This window comes from Tachyglossus aculeatus, chromosome 21 (genome assembly GCF_015852505.1).
Source record: "Tachyglossus aculeatus isolate mTacAcu1 chromosome 21, mTacAcu1.pri, whole genome shotgun sequence".
Lineage (NCBI taxonomy): Eukaryota > Metazoa > Chordata > Mammalia > Monotremata > Tachyglossidae > Tachyglossus > Tachyglossus aculeatus.
In genome coordinates this window covers 26,485,829-26,503,061 of record NC_052086.1, presented here as the reverse complement: position 1 = coordinate 26,503,061, position 17,233 = coordinate 26,485,829, and the positions used below count along the sequence as shown (strand labels likewise).

At 45.6% G+C, this 17,233-nt stretch overlaps 1 long non-coding RNA gene across 1 annotated transcript; it reads right to left on the bottom strand.

The window, feature by feature from the left end:
* Positions 1–9,951: 9,951 nt before the first annotated feature.
* LOC119941807 lies at positions 9,952–17,111 on the bottom strand. Its single transcript, XR_005455324.1, has 3 exons — positions 17,049–17,111; positions 11,213–11,395; positions 9,952–10,061 (listed from the first exon to the last, which is right to left on the bottom strand). It is a non-coding gene; the product is annotated as an uncharacterized LOC119941807 (long non-coding RNA).
* Between the last annotated feature and the right edge of the window lie 122 nt (positions 17,112–17,233).

Here is a 17,233-nt window from a genome sequence, read left to right as displayed (position 1 = left end):
GGAAGGAAGGAAGGAAGGAAGGAAGGAAGGAAGGAAGGAAGGAAGGAAGGAAGGAAGGAAGGAAGGAAGGAAGGAAGGAAGGAAGGAAGGAAGGAAGGAAGGAAGGAAGGAAGGAAGGAAGGAAGGAAGGAAGGAAGGAAGGAAGGAAGGAAGGAAGGAAGGAAGGAAGGAAGGAAGGAAGGAAGGAATTAAGGGTTTACAAATCCCACCACTGTGACAGATGCTGTGGAGCAGGGCTCAGGGACATCACCCCTTCCTCCCACGGAGCTGGCCACACTCCAGTATCATCATCATCAATCGTATTTATTGAGCACTTACTGTGTGCAGAGCACTGTACTAAGCGCTTGGGAAGTACAAGTTGGCAACATATACAGTCCCTACCCAACAGTGGGCTCACAGTCTAAAAGGGGGAGACAGAGAACAAAACCAAACATACTAACAAAATAAAATAAATAGAATAGATATGTACAAGTAAAATAGAGTAATAAATATGTAAAAACATATATACAAATATACAGGTGCTGTGGGGAAGGGAAGGAGGTAAGATGGGGGGATGGAGAGGGGGACGAGGGGGAGAGGAAGGAAGGGGCTCAGTCTGGGAAGGCCTCCTGGAGGAGGTGAGCTCTCAGCAGGGCCTTGAAGGGAGGAAGAGAGCTAGCTTGGCGGAGGGGCAGAGGGATTGGGGGCATTCCAGGCCTGGGGGAGGACGTGGGCCGGGGGTCGACGGCGGGACAGGCGAGAACGAGGCCTAACGGTGAGCAGATTAGCGGTGGAGGAGCGGAGGGTGCGGGGTGGGCTGTAGAAGGAGAGAAGGGAGGTGAGGTAGGAGGGGGCGAGGTGATGGACAGCCTTGAAGCCCAGGGTGAGGAGTTTCTGCCTGATGCGCAGATTGATTGGTAGCCACTGGAGGTTTTTGAGGAGGGGAGTAATATGCCCAGAGCGTTTCTGGACAAAGATAATCCGGGCAGCAGCATGAAGTATGGATTGAAGTGGGGAGAGACACAAGGATGGGAGATCAGGGAGAAGGCTGGTGCAGTAGTCCAGACGGGATAGGATGAGAGTTTGAATGAGCAGGGGAGCGGTTTGGATGGAGAGGAAAGGGCGGATCTTGGCAATGTTGCGGTAGAGCTGAAGGTTCAGCTACATGGACTGCCTTTAGGCAGTGCTACTGTTTAGGCAGGGTCTAGGCACGTTTTATTGTTTTGTTGTGTTCTACTCCAACTACACAGCTCAGTCCAGTTTTCTTGTCAGTATTTAACCAGTACTTAGTGACTGAGGTGGTAGCAAGCATTACCAGAGAATTGAAAGCTCTGGGATTCCTCAACGAGGCCTAGTAGGAAAGCATCCTGGCCTAATGGAAAGTGATGATGATGAAGATGGCATTTGTTAAGCGCTTACTATGTGCGAAGCACTGTTCTAAGCGCTAGGAAGGTAACAAGGTGGAGGCCTTCCCAGACTGAGCCCACTCCTTCCTCTCCTCCTTGTCCCCCTCTCCAACCCCCGACCTTACCTCCTTCCCTTCCCCACAGTACCTGTATAGATGTATATATGTTTGTACGTATTTATTACTCTATTTATTTATTTTACTTGTACATATTCATTCTACTTATTTTATTTTGTTAATATGTTTTGTTTTGTTCTCTGTCTCCCCCTTCTAGACTGTGAGCCCACTGTTGGGTAGGGACCGTCTCTATATGTTGCCAGCTTGGACTTCCCAAGCGCTTAGTACAGTGCTCTGCACACAGTAAGCACTCAATAAATACAACTGAATGAATGAATGAATGAATCAGGTTGTCCCAAGTGGGGTAACTGAGGCTCAGAGAAATGAAGTGACTTGCCCAAGGTCACACAGCAGACGTGTGGCGGAGCCGGGAGACATGTGGCGGAGCCTGTGAGTCAGGGGATGTGGTTTCTAATCCCAGCTCTGCCATTTACCTGCTGAGTGACCTTGGGCAAGTCTCTTCACTTCTGTGCCTCAGTTTCCCAATATGCACAGGGGGATGTTAGTATGTTTGGTTTTGTTCTCTGTCTCCCCCTTTTAGACTGTGAGCCCATTGTTGGGTAGGGACTGTCTCTATATGTTGCCAACTTGTACTTCCCAAGCACTTAGTACAGTGCTCTGCACACAGTAAGCGCTGAAGCAGCGTGGCTCAGTGGAAAAAGCCCGGGCTTTGGAGTCAGAGGCTGTGGGTTCAAATCCCGGCTCTGCCACTTGTCAGCTGTGTGACTTTGGGCAAGTCACTTCACTTCTCTGGGCCTCAGTTCCCTCATCTGGAAAATGGGGATGAAGACTGTGAGCCCCTCCTGGGGCAACCTGATTACTTTGTATCTACCCCAGCGCTTAGAACAGTGCTTTGCACATAGTAAGCGCTGAACAAATGCCAACATTATTATTATCATCATCATCATCATCATCAATCATATTTATTGAGCGCTTACTATGTGCAGAGCACTGTACTAAGCGCTTGGGAAGTACAAATTGGCAACACATAGAGACAGTCCCTACCCAACAGTGGGCTCACAGTCTAAAAGGGGGAGACAGAGAACAAAACCAAACATATTAACAAAATACAATAAATAGGATAGATATGTACAAGTAAAATAGAGTAATATGTTATTATTATAAATATATATATTTAATATAATATACAATAAGTGCTAATAATAATTAGTTAATTAACAATTATCGATTATTAATTAATATTATTAAAATAATATATATTATGAATATTATTATTGTTGTTATTATTATTAAAATACCCATTCTTTCCCCCATCTTGAACAGTCAGTACTCTGTAGGGCAGCGATTGTGTTCAATCCGATTATTTTGTATCGGCCCCAGTGCTTAGACTGTGAGCCCCATTTGGGACAGGGACTGTGACCAACCTGATTAACTTGTGTTACCCCAGCACTTAGAATAGTGCTTAACTCACAGTAAGTGCTTAATAAATACCAGAAAAAAGTCCTTAGTACAGGGCTCTGCACACAGTAAGCATTCAGTAAATACTATTGATGATGATCGTTAGGGCTTAACAAATATTATCAATGTTATTTGTACTTCCCAAGTGCTTAGTACAGTGCTCTGCACACAGTAAGCGCTCAATAAATACGATTGATGATGATGAATAAATACGATTGATTGATTGATTATTATTATTGTGCAAATAGCAAATACAGTTCCCCTCCGGAAAGGCTTCTGAACTACAGATCTAGCATTCAGTAAATTCTAGATTCTAACCAGGTCCCTGACTCACCTAAAAATATTTTTTAATTCAAAATAACTAGGATAGAATTTTTCTTTCTTAAACAGAAGTAGGGTGGCCTAGTGGGAAGAGACCAGGCCTGAGAGTCAGAGGACCTGGGTTCTACTGATGATGATGGTGTTCGTTAAGCACTTACTATGTGCAAGGCACTGTTCCCTCGTCTCCCCCTCGTCCCCCTCTCCATCCCCCCATCTTGCCTTCTTCCCTTCCCCACAGCACCTGTATATATGTATATATGTTTGTACACATTTATTACTCTATTTATTTATTTATTTATTTATTTTACTTGTACATATCTATTCTATTTATTTTGTTGGTATGTTTGGTTTTGTTCTGTCTCCCCCTTTCAGACTGTGAGCCCACTGTTGGGTAGGGACTGTCTCTATATGCTGCCAATTTGTACTTCCCAAGCGCTTAGTACAGTGCTCTGCACATAATAAGTGCTCAATAAATACGATTGATGATGATGATGATGTTCTAAGCACTGGAGCACTGTTCTAAGCGCTGGGCCAACTCCTCCAATTGTCTGTGGTGTGATTTGGGGCAAGTCATGTAATTCCTCGGCTGTGCCTCAATTACTTCATCTGTAAAATGAGAATTGAGACTTTTGAGTTCCATGTCGGACCCAAACGATGCCCGACTTGATTATCTTGTATCTCTTGCATGAGAGGAAGTGTGGCTATGAGAAGCAGTGTGGCTCATTGGAAAGAGCACGGACTTTGGAGTCAGAGGTCATGGGTTCTAATCCCGGCTCCGCCAACTGTCAGCTGTGTGACTTTGGGCAAGTCACTTCACTTCTCTGGGCCTCAGTTCCCTCATCTGGAAAATGGGGACGAAGACTGTGAGCCCCCCGTGGGACAACCTGATCACCTTGTAATCTCCCCAGCACTTAGAACAGTGCTTTGCACATAGTAAGCGCTTAATAAATGCTATCATTATTATTATTACCCCAGCGCTTAGTGGATGGAGCCTGGCTTAGTGGAAAGAGCACGGGTTTGGGAGTCAGAGGACATGGGTTCTAATCTCAGCTCTGCCGCTTGTCTGCTGGGCAAATCACTTAACTCCTCCGTGCTTCAGTTACTTTATCTTTAAAATGGGGATTGAGACTGTGAGCCCCACGTGGGACAACTTGATGACCTTGTATGTACCCCAGCACTTAGAACAGTGCCTGGCACATAGAAAGTGCTTAACAAATACCATTGTTATTATTATTATTCCAGCACCTGCCACATAAGTATTTAACAAATATCATTTAAAACAAAACAAAAAAGCAGGAGAGTGTGCTTTTCATTCAATCGTATTTATTGAGCGCTTACTGTGTGCAGAGCACTGTACTAAGCGCTTGGGAAGTACAAGTTGGCAACGTATAGAGACGGTCCCTACCCAACAGCGGGCTCACAGTCTAGAAGGTATTTAAGATCTTGAGATCTTAAAGATAGTCTTTAAGATATTTCCTCCATAATTTTTGCCTCTAATTCTAAGACCTAATACTAGGGAGGCAGGGGCTATTTCTAATTTTAATCATCATCATCATCATCAATCGTATTTATTGAGCGCTTACTATGTGCAGAGCACTGTACTAAGCGCTTGGGAAGTACAAATTGGCAACAAATAGAGACAGTCCCTACCCAACAGTGGGCTCACAGTCTAAAAGGGGGAGACAGAGAACAAAACCAAACATACTAACAAAATAAAATAAATAGAATAGATATGTACAAATAAAATAAATAAATTAATTAATTAAATAATTAATAAAATAAATTAATTCTGTGCTTACTAAACAACCGTTTGCAAAATTTGAGAAATATTACTAACAATGAGCCTGACTATAGACCCAAAGACTGTAAACTCATTGTGAGCAGGGAACGTGTATTTTTATTGTTGTATTGTACTCTCCCAAGCTCTTAGCACAGTGCTCCGCACACAGTAAGTGCTAAATAAGTACGATTCAATGAATGAATCAAAGTGCTCAGCACATAGTAAACACTCAAATACCACTGACTGATTGTCTATGGTTCTGCCTGGAAGTCAGAAGGTCATGGGTTCTAATTTGATGGTATTGACACCTACTTGTTTTGTTTTGTTTTGTTGTCCGTCTCCCCTTTTTAGACTGTGAGCCTGTTGTTGGGTAGGGACCATCTCTATACATTGCCAATTTGTACTTCCCAAGCGCTTAGTACAGTGCTCTGCACACAGTAAGCACTCAATAAATACGACTGAATGAATGAATGATCCCGGCTCCCCCAAATGTCTGCTGTGTGACCTTAGGCAAGTCACTTCACTTCTCTGTGCTTCAGTTCCATCTGTAAAACGGGGATTGAGTCTGTGAGCCCCATGTGGGAGAGAGACTTGTACAACCCGATCTGCTTGTATTCACCCCAGCGCTTAGTACAGTGCTTGGCACATAGTAAGCACTTAACGAATACCACAATTATTTTATTATAATGTTCCTGGGTGGCTGAAAAATGACCTACGAGCCGATGTTGCTCCCTTCAGGAGGAAAAGAGAATTGACAGAAGATAGTAGAAATGGCCTCCCTGACAAACCATCCAAAGTTCTTCTGCATTGGTGTTCCTACCCCGCTGATAATAATGGCATTTATTAAGCGCTTACTATGTGCAAAGCACTGCTCTAAGCGCTGGGGAGGTTACAAGGTGATCAGGTTGTCCCATGGGGGGCTCACAGTCTTCATCCCCATTTTTCAGATGAGGTAACTGAGGCACAGAGAAGTGAAGTGTCATCCCCAAAGTCACACAGCCGACAATTGGAAGTCAGCATTTGAACCCATAACCTCTGACTCCAAAGCCCGAGTTCTTTCCACTGAGCCACGCTGCTGATCAAAACCCTAAGACTCACCTGGCCGTGGTGCACCAGGGCTCGGCCAATTCATTCAATCGTATTTATTGAGCGCTTACTGTGTGCAGAGCACTAGTTGGGCCCAAGTGGCCACTTCTGGCCCCTACTCCTCTATCCTATGGTAGAACTTTGTTAGATGGTTTCCACTATACACTATAATCTGGCTCCGGAGGGCTGAGCTTCTGGGATTCTGTAGGGGTTCCTCAAGGGTCAGTCCTTGGTCCCCTTCTGTTCTTTATCTACACTCACTCCCTTGGTGACCTCATTCCCTCCCACGGCTTCAACTATCATCTCTACGCTGATGACACCCAAATCTACATCTCTGCCCCTGCTCTCTCTCCCTCCCTTCAGGCTCGGGTCTCCTCCTGCCTTCAGGACATCTTCATCTGGATGTCCACCCGCCAACTAAAACTCAGTATGTCCAAGACTGAACTGCTTATCTTCCCACCCAAACCCTGCCCTCTCCCTGACTTTCCCGTCACTGTAGACGGCACTACCATCCTTCCCGTCTCACAAGCCCGCAACCTTGGTGTCATCCTCTACTCCGCTCTCTCATTCACCCCTCACATCCAATCCGTCACCAAAACCTGCTGGTCTCACCTCTGCAACATTGCCAAGATCCTTTCCTTTCCTCTCCATCCAAACCGCTACCTTGCTGGTTCAATCTCTCATCCTATCCCAACTGCATTACTGCATCAGCCTCCTCTCTGATCTCCCATCTTCTTGTCTCTCCCCACATCAGTCTATACTTCACGCTGCTGCCCGGATCATCTTTGTGCAGAAACGCTCTGGGCACGTTACTCCCCTCCTCAAAAATCTCCAGTGGCTGCCAGTCAACCTACGCATCAAGCAAAAACTCCTCACTCTCAGCTTCAAGGCTGTCCATCACCTCGCCCCTTCCTACCTCACCTCAACTTCTCTCCTTCTCCAGCCCAGCCTGCACCCTCCGCTCCTCTGCCGCTAACCTCCTCACTGTACCTCGTTCTCGCCTGTCCCGCCGTCGACCCCCGGCCCACGTCCTCCTCCTGGCCTGGAGTGCCCTCCCTCCGCACATCTGCCAAGCTACCTCCCTTCCTCCCTTCAAAGCCCGACTGAGAGCTTTTTTCCTCTCCTCCTCCCCATCCCCCTCACCCTACCTCCTTCCCCTCCCCACAGCAGCTGTATATATGTTTGTACAGATTTATTCCTATATTTATTTTACTTGTACATATTTACTATTCTATTTTGTTAACGATGTGCATCTAGCTTTATTTCTACTTATTCTGATGCCTTGACACCTGTCTACATGTTTTGTTTCGTTGTCTGTCTCCCCCTTCTAGACTGTGAGCCCGTTGTCAGGTAGGGACCGTCTCTATATGTTGCCAACTTGTACTTCCCAAGCGCTTAGTCCAGTGCTCTGCACACAGTAAGCGCTCAATAAATACGACTGGATGAATGAATGAATGGGATCAGGCATAAACTCAGTCAAAACAGAGAATCCGTTAAGGGCGGAGAGACGGAGAGAGACAGAGAGAGGACCATCTCCCTTCCACATCCGAGAAGTCCCTGGCTCACGTTCCCTCCCACCCCCCCACAAATGAAAGGGAGATTCAGGTTCGTTATTACCAAGCATTTCCAGAAAATCCCATTTGCAGTGTGCTATCATCCAATGACACCCCTGGGATGATTCGGTTTTACTGTCTCCATTATGCAGATGGAAAACCTGCAGTATGGAAAGTATGAGTGCTATAAAGAACCACAAACCGAGCTTCTAAAAACCCAATGCCTGACCTAGTGTTTAGTTCATCATGCTACAGGAATAAACTGTGTTTATCCTAAAGATGCTAGGATGTATTCTTTCCACCCAGCCACAAAACATGGTGAGTCCACGAGTTCCCCAAACGAACTGAAGCTCTGAAAGCAAAATCGCCGAGTACATTTCTCTCGGTGCCTTCGGGTCCCGACTGTTGTCACGGCCAAGGATGAGGGCAGAAGCAAATTTTGCCAAAATCTTCCTGGGCAGCTAATATTAGAATCTTAGAATAGACTTGAATATTAGAATAATGTTACGATATTATTCTTTCAGCTCTTGAGTTGGAGGGTAACATGAAATGAAAACGTTCTGCTGAACCCTATAGTGCAGCTTTCAAATGTACATTCAAACGGTAACAGTTAGGGAATCAGCGTGGCCTAGTCAAAAGGGCAGGTGCCTGGGATCCAGAAGCCTGGCTCTGCCACTTGCCTGCTGTGCGACCTTGGGCAAATCACTTGACTTCTCTGTGCGATCATGGGCAAATCACTTAACATCTCTATGCCTCAGTTTCCACAACTGCAAAATGGGGGCTCCATAACCACTCTCCCTCCCAAACTGTGAGCCCCATGTGGGACAGGGCTTTTCTCAGACCTGATTTGAGCCCACGGTTGGGTAGGGATCGTCTCTATATGTTGCTAACTTGTACTTCCCAAGCGCTTAGTACAGTGCTCTGCACACAGTAAGCACTCAATAAATACGATTGAATGAATGAATGAACTTGTATCCACTCCAGCGCTTAGCACAGTGCTTGACGCATAATAAATGCTTAATGAATACGATAAAAATAGTTTGGGGGACCTGCAGGATTACAAATGGACCATCTATTTTATTTCTATTGCTGTTCCTTCCTAGCACTGACTACAGATTCACTAGGAATAATCATTCCACTTATGACACGAATGAACTATAAATCCACGCCACTTTGCTTCTGCAATAACTTGCTTGTGCATTTGTTCACAGTATATTAATTGATACCTGAAAGTACAGAAATAATTTCTCTTAATTTTTTTCACCCAATCGTATTTATGGAGCATTTACTATGCGCCCAGCACTGTACTAAGCATTTGGGAGAGTAATCATAATACTAATAATTCTCCCCCTTCTAGACTGTGAGCCCACTGTTGGGTAGGGACTGTCTCTATATGTTGCCAACTTGTACTTCCCAAGCGCTTAGTACAGTGCTCTGCACACAGTAAGCGCTCAATAAATACGATTGATTGACTGATTGATTGATGGTATTTGTTAGGTGCTTACTATCTGCCAGGCATTATTCTAAAGCACAGGGGTAGATAGAAGATAATAATAATAATGGTGGCATTTATTAAGTGCTTACCATGTGCAAAGCACTGTTCTGAGCACTGGGGAGGTTACAAGGTGATCGGGTTTTCCCACGGAGGGCTCACAGTCTTCATCCCCATTTTCCAGATGAGGTAACTGAGGCCCAGAGAAGTTGAGTGACCTGCCCAAAGTCACACAGCTGACAATTGGCGGGGCCGGAATTTGAACCCATGACCTCTGACTCCAAAGCCCGGGCTCTTTCCACTGAGCCATGATAATTGGGTTGGACAAAGTCCCTGTCCCACATAGGGCAGACAGTCTTAATCCCCATTGTACAGATGAGGGAACCGAAGCACGGGGAAGTTTAGTGACTTGCCCAAGGTCACGCAGCAGACATGTGGCAGGGCCAGAATTAGAACCCGTGACCTTCTGACTCCCGGGCCTATGGTTCTCTGTCTCCCCCTTCTAGACTGTGAGCCCACTGTTGGGTAGGTACCGTTTCTATATGTTGCCAACTTGTACTTCCCAAGCACTTAGTACAGTGCTCTGCACACAGTAAGCGCTCAATAAATACGGCTGAATGAATGAATGAATGAATGAATCTATCCACTTGGTCATGGTGCTACTCTAAGTAGACTATAACAGAGTTGGCAGACCTGCTCCCTGCCCACAACGTGCTTAGTTTTCCAGGGGAGACAGAATCCATACCCTATGCCTCTTCGGCAAGCTAACATTAAGGCGATTCACCTCATTCGCGGGGCGGGCTTGGTTCTCGAAACATCACTTCCATCCCCTCGGAACAATCTCCACTAGGCTTGGGCGCGCTTGAAGTTCACCCCAGTGGAAGTTTCTCTGGGTTTGCTTGGGATGGGCTGAAAAAAACGAAAAGAAAGTTGGCATCAGGACCCGGGGAGGCCCTGCTGCAGTGAGGTGCAGACTCCCTGTCCCGCCTGGATTTTGTCCCTCCCCTCAGGGCACTACAACCACCTCTTCCCCCTCCATGAACTCAATCAATCAATGATATTTACCTGTCTACATGTTTTCTTTTATTGGAACTCAATCAATCAAGGATATTTACCTGTCTACATGTTTTCTTTTATTGTCTGTCTCCCCCTTCTAGACTGTGAGCCCGTTGTTGGGGCTCTGTTGCCAACTTGTACTTCCCAAGCACCTAGCACACAGTAAACGCTCAATAAATACGATTGAATGAAGGAAAAAGTGCCTACTATGTACAGAGCACTGTACTAAGCGCTTGGGAGAGCACAATCCAACAGAGTTAGCAGACACGTCCCCTGCCTCACCAAAACCTTGGCCCAGGAATGGCCATTGGTTTACCCTAGATAGATTGGAGCCGAAAATGGAATTTTCTACAGGAAAATGACCTTCAAATAATAACGCAAGTCTTTGTAGAGCCTGCATAAATACGAGTGACTGTAATACCAACAATACGATCTATTAGTAAAAGTTGAAGCCACTCCTCTTTACCAAACACCTTTTCGCAACCATGGTCAATAAATATTTTTGAGAGGATAAAACTTCAGATTTTCTATCAGTAACTGGTAGAAATTGTCATCTTGCTGAGGAAAGACAAAAGCCTAAAGCTAACTTTGTAAAGACTATCTTTTCCCCAAAGGAAATGTGTCAGTGCAGCCACCACATTGCTTTTAATAATAAATTGGCTTTTTTTTTTTTCTAGGAGGTTCTACTGTTTATCCTTGGACATCTGTTATTAATAATAACAATAATGATGGCATTTGTCAAGTGCATACTATGTGTGAAGCACTGTTCTAAGCACTGGGGGGGAGACAAGGTGATCAGGTTGTCCCACTTGGGGCTCACAGTCTTAATCCCCATTTTACAGATGAGGTAACTGCGGCTCAGAGAAGTTAAGTGACTTGCCCAAGGTCACACAGCAGACATTGTTATTGTTAAAAGAACATTATTAAAATAACAGAGGATTGGAATGGAAATGGCAGAAGGAGCCTGAAGGAAGGAGAGGGGATTTAGACCATCACAGCCTTACTTTGGTAGGAGAGAGTGAATTTTAGATTCCAGAGTTTTGAGACTTTTTCTCTCTCTCTCAGTAATCTGGTGGCGAATACCACACATTTCTGTTCAACAGCTGCCTCAGTCCAGCTGCAGGTGCCTTCTGCTCTGGGTGAGGGAAGAAGTGATGCTTCTCTGCTGCATATATTATTCTGGACTCCTTCGGGAAGAAAGGCAGGGTTAACAGTTTACAATATGCAAAAATCCTTTCTAAAAGCATAATAAAGCCCCCAGACCTCAAAGCAACACTCCTGATTACCACACCATCAGGTGGCACCTGGAAAGACTCCGACATGCTGCTGTACACAATGTTAAAAACACAGTTTGTCATTTTCACTTTCACAGGAAAATCCATATATGAGGTGTGGCTCCACTGATTCCATGTTACGGCCTCTCCCACTCTCTCACATTAACCAGCCCCTGCCTACAGTTGGAAACCAAACTCCCTCCATTACAATTTTATGCCTAGTTGTTCCTAATGAAAGCAGGAAAACCAACAGGATGGCTGACCTTTTTTTCCCTCTTTTCCTTTTTCTGCAGTGCCTAAGCGTGAGTCGGTCTAGATTGATCTGATCTTAGATTCTGAGGCAGAGAAGGGAGAGGAGTGGGCTGATTTTTTAAAAATCCACTTCCAGCTAGAAAGAAACCAGCTTTCCTCCCTCATACACGCACAAAAAGACTGCATTTCAGTTTAGCTGTATTTCAGATGAACTGCATTTCACTTTAGTTATATTTCAGGTGAACTGCATTTCACTTTAGCTATATTTCAGACGAACTGCATTTCAGTTTAGCTATATTTCGGATGAACTGTGAGCCCACTGTTGGGTAGGGACCGTCTCTATATGTTGCCAACTTTTAATAATAATAATGGCATTTATTAAGCGCTTACTAAGTCTGCTGTGTGACCTTGGGCAAGTCATCCTCATCATCCTCATCAATCGTATTTATTGAGCGCTTACTGGGTGCAGAGCACTGTACTAAGCGCTTGGGAAGTACAAGTTGGCAACAACTTGTCACTTAACTTCTCTGAGCCTCAGTTACCTCATCTGTAAAAATGAGGATTAAGACTGTGAGTCCCACGTGGGACAACTTGATCACATTGTAGCCCCCCTCCCAGAGCTTAGAACAGTGCTTTGCACATGGTAAGCGCTTAACAAATGCCATCATTATTATTATTATTATTATTATTATTATTATTATTACTATGTGCAAAGCACTATTCTAAGCGCTGGGGAGGTTACAAGGTGATCAGGTTGTCCCACAGGGGGCTCACAGTCTTAATCCCCATTTTACAGATGAGGGAACTGAGGCACAGAGAAGTTAAGGGACTTGCCCACAGTCACACAGCTGACAAGTGGCGGAGCAGGAATTTGAACCCATGACCTCTGACTCCCAAGCCCGGGCTCTTTCCATTGAGCCACGCTGCTTCTCCTTGTACTTGGGAACTTGTACTTCCCAAGCGCTTAGTCCAGTGCTCTGCACACAGTCAGCGCTCAATAAATACGACTGAATGAATGAATGAACTGCATTTCAGTTTAGCTATATTTCAGATGAACGGCATTTCAGTTTAGCTATATTTCAGAGGAACTGCATTTCAGTTTAGCTATATTTCAGATGAACTGGGTAAAATCAATCAATCAATCAATCAATCGTATTTATTGAGCACTTACTGTGTGCAGAGCACTGTACTAAGCTCTTGGGAAGTACAAGTCGGCAACATATAGAGACAGTCCCTACCCAACAGCGGGCTCACAGTCTAGAAGGGGGAGACAGAGAACAAAACCAAACACACTAACAAAATAAAATAAATAGAATAGATATGTACAAGTAAGACAAATAAAAAACAAGTGGCGGCCCTGAGGAATCATATTCATTCATTCAATCGTATTTATTGAGCACTTACTGTGTGCAGAGCACTGTACTAAGCGCTTGGGAAGTACAAGTTGGCAACATAATAATAATAATAATAATAATAATAATGACATTTATTAAGTGTTTACTGTGTGCAGAGCACTGTACTAAGCACTTGGGAAGTACAAGTTGACAACATAATAATTAAATAATAATAATGACATTTATTAAGCGCTTACTATATGCAAAGCACTGTTCTAAGCTCTGGGGAGGTTACAAGGTGATCAGGTTGTCCCACGGGGCGCTCACAGTTTTTATCCCCATTTTACAGATGAGGGAACTGAGGCCCAGAGAAGTGAAGTGACTTGCCCAAAGTCACACAGCTGACAACTGGCAGAGCCGGGATTTGAACCCATGACCTCTGACTCCAAAGCCCGGGCTCTTTCCATTGAGCCACGCTGCTTCTCTATATAGAGACGGTCCCTACCCAACATTCATTCATTCAATCGTATTTATTGAGCACTTACTGTGTTCAGACCACTGTAGTAAGCGCTTGGGAAGTACAAGTTGGCAACATATAGAGATGGTCCCTACCCAACAGTGAGCTCACAGTCTAGAAGGGGGAGACAGAGAACAAAACAAAACATACTAACAAAATAGAATAAATATGTACAAATAAAATTAATCGAGTAATAAAAACATATATCTGGATATTCCTGAATACAGAGAAGAGAGCTTTAATCGTTGATTTTTTTCCAAATCCCGACGACACGCACTGAGGGTCGCAGACATGACATTGGCACACAGATCTGGATTTCGTGTCACTTGCATTGTTGTGTGCGCTCTTAGGATGCACAGAGGAATACATTCATTCCATCGTATTTATTGAGCGCTTACTGTGTGCAGAGCACTGTACTAAGTGCTTGGGAAGTACAAGTTGGCACCACAGAGAGACGGTCCCTACCCAACAGTGGGCTCACAGTCTAGAAGGGGGAGACAGAGGACAAAACATATTAACAAAATAGAATAAATGTGTACAAATATAATAGAGTAACAAATACATATATCTGGATATTCCTGAATATAGAGAAGAGAGCTTTAATCGTTGATTTTTTTCCACATCCCGACGACACGCATCGAGGGTCGCAGACATGACATTGGCACACAGATCCGGATTTCGTGCCACTTCCAATGTTGTGTGCGCTCTTAGGATGCACAGAGGAATACATTCATTCCATCGTATTTATTGAGCGCTTACTGTGTGCAGAGCACTGTACTAAGTGCTTGGGAAGTACAAGTTGGCACCATAGAGAGACGGTCCCTACCCAACAGTGGGCTCACAGTCTAGAAGGGGGAGACAGAGGACAAAACATATTAACAAAATAGAATAAATATGTACAAATATAATAGAGTAACAAATACATATATCTGGATATTCCTGAATATAGAGAAGAGAGCTTTAATCGTTGATTTTTTTCCACATCCCGACAACACGCATCGAGGGTCGCAGACACGACATTGGCACACAGATCCAGATTTTGTGCCACCTGCATTGTTGTGTGCGCCCTTAGGATGCACAGAGGAATACATTCATTCCATCGTATTTATTGAGCGCTTACTGTGTGCAGAGAACTGGACTGAGACAGAGCACTGCCTCGAATTCCTCAACACCAACTCTCTCCTCGACCCCCTCCAGTCTGGCTTCCGACCCCTACATTCCATGGAAACTGCCCTCTCAAAGGTCACCAATGACCTCCTGCTTGCCAAATCCAACGGCTCCTACTCTATCCTAATCCTCTTCGACCTCTCAGCTGCCTTTGACACTGTGGACCACCCCCTTCTCCTCAACATGCTATCCGACCTTGGCTTCACAGACTCCGTCCTGTCCTGGTTCTCCTCTTATCTCTCCGGTCGTTCATTCTCAGTCTCTTTTGCAGGCTCCTCTTCCCCCTCCCATTCCCTTACTGTGGGGGTTCCCCAAGGTTCAGTGCTCGGTCCCCTTCTGTTCTCGATCTACACTCACTCCCTTGGTGACCTCATTCGCTCCCACGGCTTCAACTATCACCTCTATGCTGATGACACCCAGATCTACAACTCTGCCCCTGCTCTCTCCCCCTCTCTCCAGGCTCGCATCTCCTCCTGCCTTCAGGACATCTCCATCTGGATGTCTGCCCGCCACCTAAAACTCAACATGTCGAAGACTGAACTCCTTGTCTTCCCTCCCAAACCCTGCCCTCTCCCTTACTGTCCCATCACTGTTGACGGCACTACCATCCTTCCCGTCTCACAAGCCCGTAACCTTGGTGTCATCCTCGACTCTGCTCTCTCGTTCACCCCTCACATCCAAGCCGTCACCAAAACCTGCAGGCATCAGCTCCAGCAACATTGCCAAGATCCGCCCCTTCCTCTCCATCCATACTGCGACCCTGCTCATTCAAGCTCTCATCCTGTCCCGTCTGGACTCTGATCTCCCATCCTCGTGTCTCTCCCCACTTCAATCCATACTTCACGCTGCTGCCCGGATTTTCCTTGTCCAGAAACACTCTGGGCATGTTACGCCCCTCCTCAAAAATCTCCAGTGGCTACCAATCAATCTGCGTATCAGGCAGAAACTCCTCACCCTGGGCTTCAAGGCTCTCCATCCCCTCGCCCCCTCCTACCTCACCTCCCTTCTCTCCTTCTCCAACCCACCCCGCACCCTCCGCTCCTCTGCTGCTAATCTCCTCACCGTACCTCGTTCTCGCCTGTCCCGCCATCGACCCCCGGCCCCCGTCCTCCCCCGGGCCTGGAATGCCCTCCCTCTGCCCACCTGCCAAGCTAGCTCTCTTCCTCCCTTCAAGGCCCTACTGAGAGCTCACCTCCTCCAGGAGGCCTTCCCACACTGAGCCCCTTCCTTCCTCTCCCCCTCCTCCCCCTCTCCATCCCCCATCTTACCTCCTTCCCTTCCCCACTGCACCTGTATATATGTATATATGTTTGTACATATTTGTTACTCTATTTATTTATTTATTTTGCTTGTACATATCTATTCTATTTATTTTATTTTGTTAGTATGTTTAGTTTTGTTCTCTGTCTCCCCTTTTTAGACTGTGAGCCCACTGTTGGGTAGGGACTGTCTCTATATGTTGCCAACTTGTACTTCCCAAGCACTTGGTACAGTGCTCTGCACACAGTAAGCGCTCAATAAATACGATTGATTGATTGATTGATTGACTAAGCGCTTGGGAACTACAAGTTGGCAACATAGGGAGACGGTCCCTACCCAACAGTAGGCTCACATTCTAGAAGGGGGAGACAGAGGACAAAACATATTAACAAAATAGAATAAATATGTACAAATAAAATAAATAGAGTAATAAATAGATATATCTGGGTATTCCTGAATACAGAGACGAGAGCGTTAATCGTTGATTTTTTTCCACATCCTGACGACATGCATTGAGGGTCGCAGACATGACATTGGCACACAGATAAGGATTTCGTGTCACTTCCCCCTCTCCATCCCGCCCCCGCCTTACCTCCTTCCCTTCCCCACAGCACCTGTATATATGTTTTTACGTACGTATTACTCTATTTATTTATTTTACTTGTACATATTCTATTTATATCATTTTGTTAATATGTTTTGTTTTGTCGCCTGTCTCCCCCTTCTAGAGTGTGAGCCCGCTGTTGGGTAGGGGCCGGCTATGTTGCCAACTTGGACTTCCCAAGCGCTTAGTCCAGTGCTCTGCGCACAGTCAGCGCTCAATAAATACGACTGAATGAATGAATGAGTGAATGAATGAATGAGTGAATGAACTTGCATTGTTGTGTGCACCCTTAGGATGCACACAGGAATACATGCATGGGTCCCTCACACCCAGGTGTCCAACTGAAAAAACCCACCAGGACAGACACAAGCAGGAACGAACATGCTACGTTATGGACGATGGAGGGAACAACAACAACAACAAAAAAAGCACCTCACGAACGAGACGTTCATAGTTGAGTGTGTTGGTTAAGGACCGGTTGACCTGCTGGCCCATTCACGTGGCCTTGGATGAGGAGCCCCAGCGCGCATGCGCAGACGGGCGGCCGGCGCCCCGGGGACTCGGCCCCTCAGCGGGTCGCGCGCGCAAGCGCACACCGCTCCGCCGCAGCGCCTCCG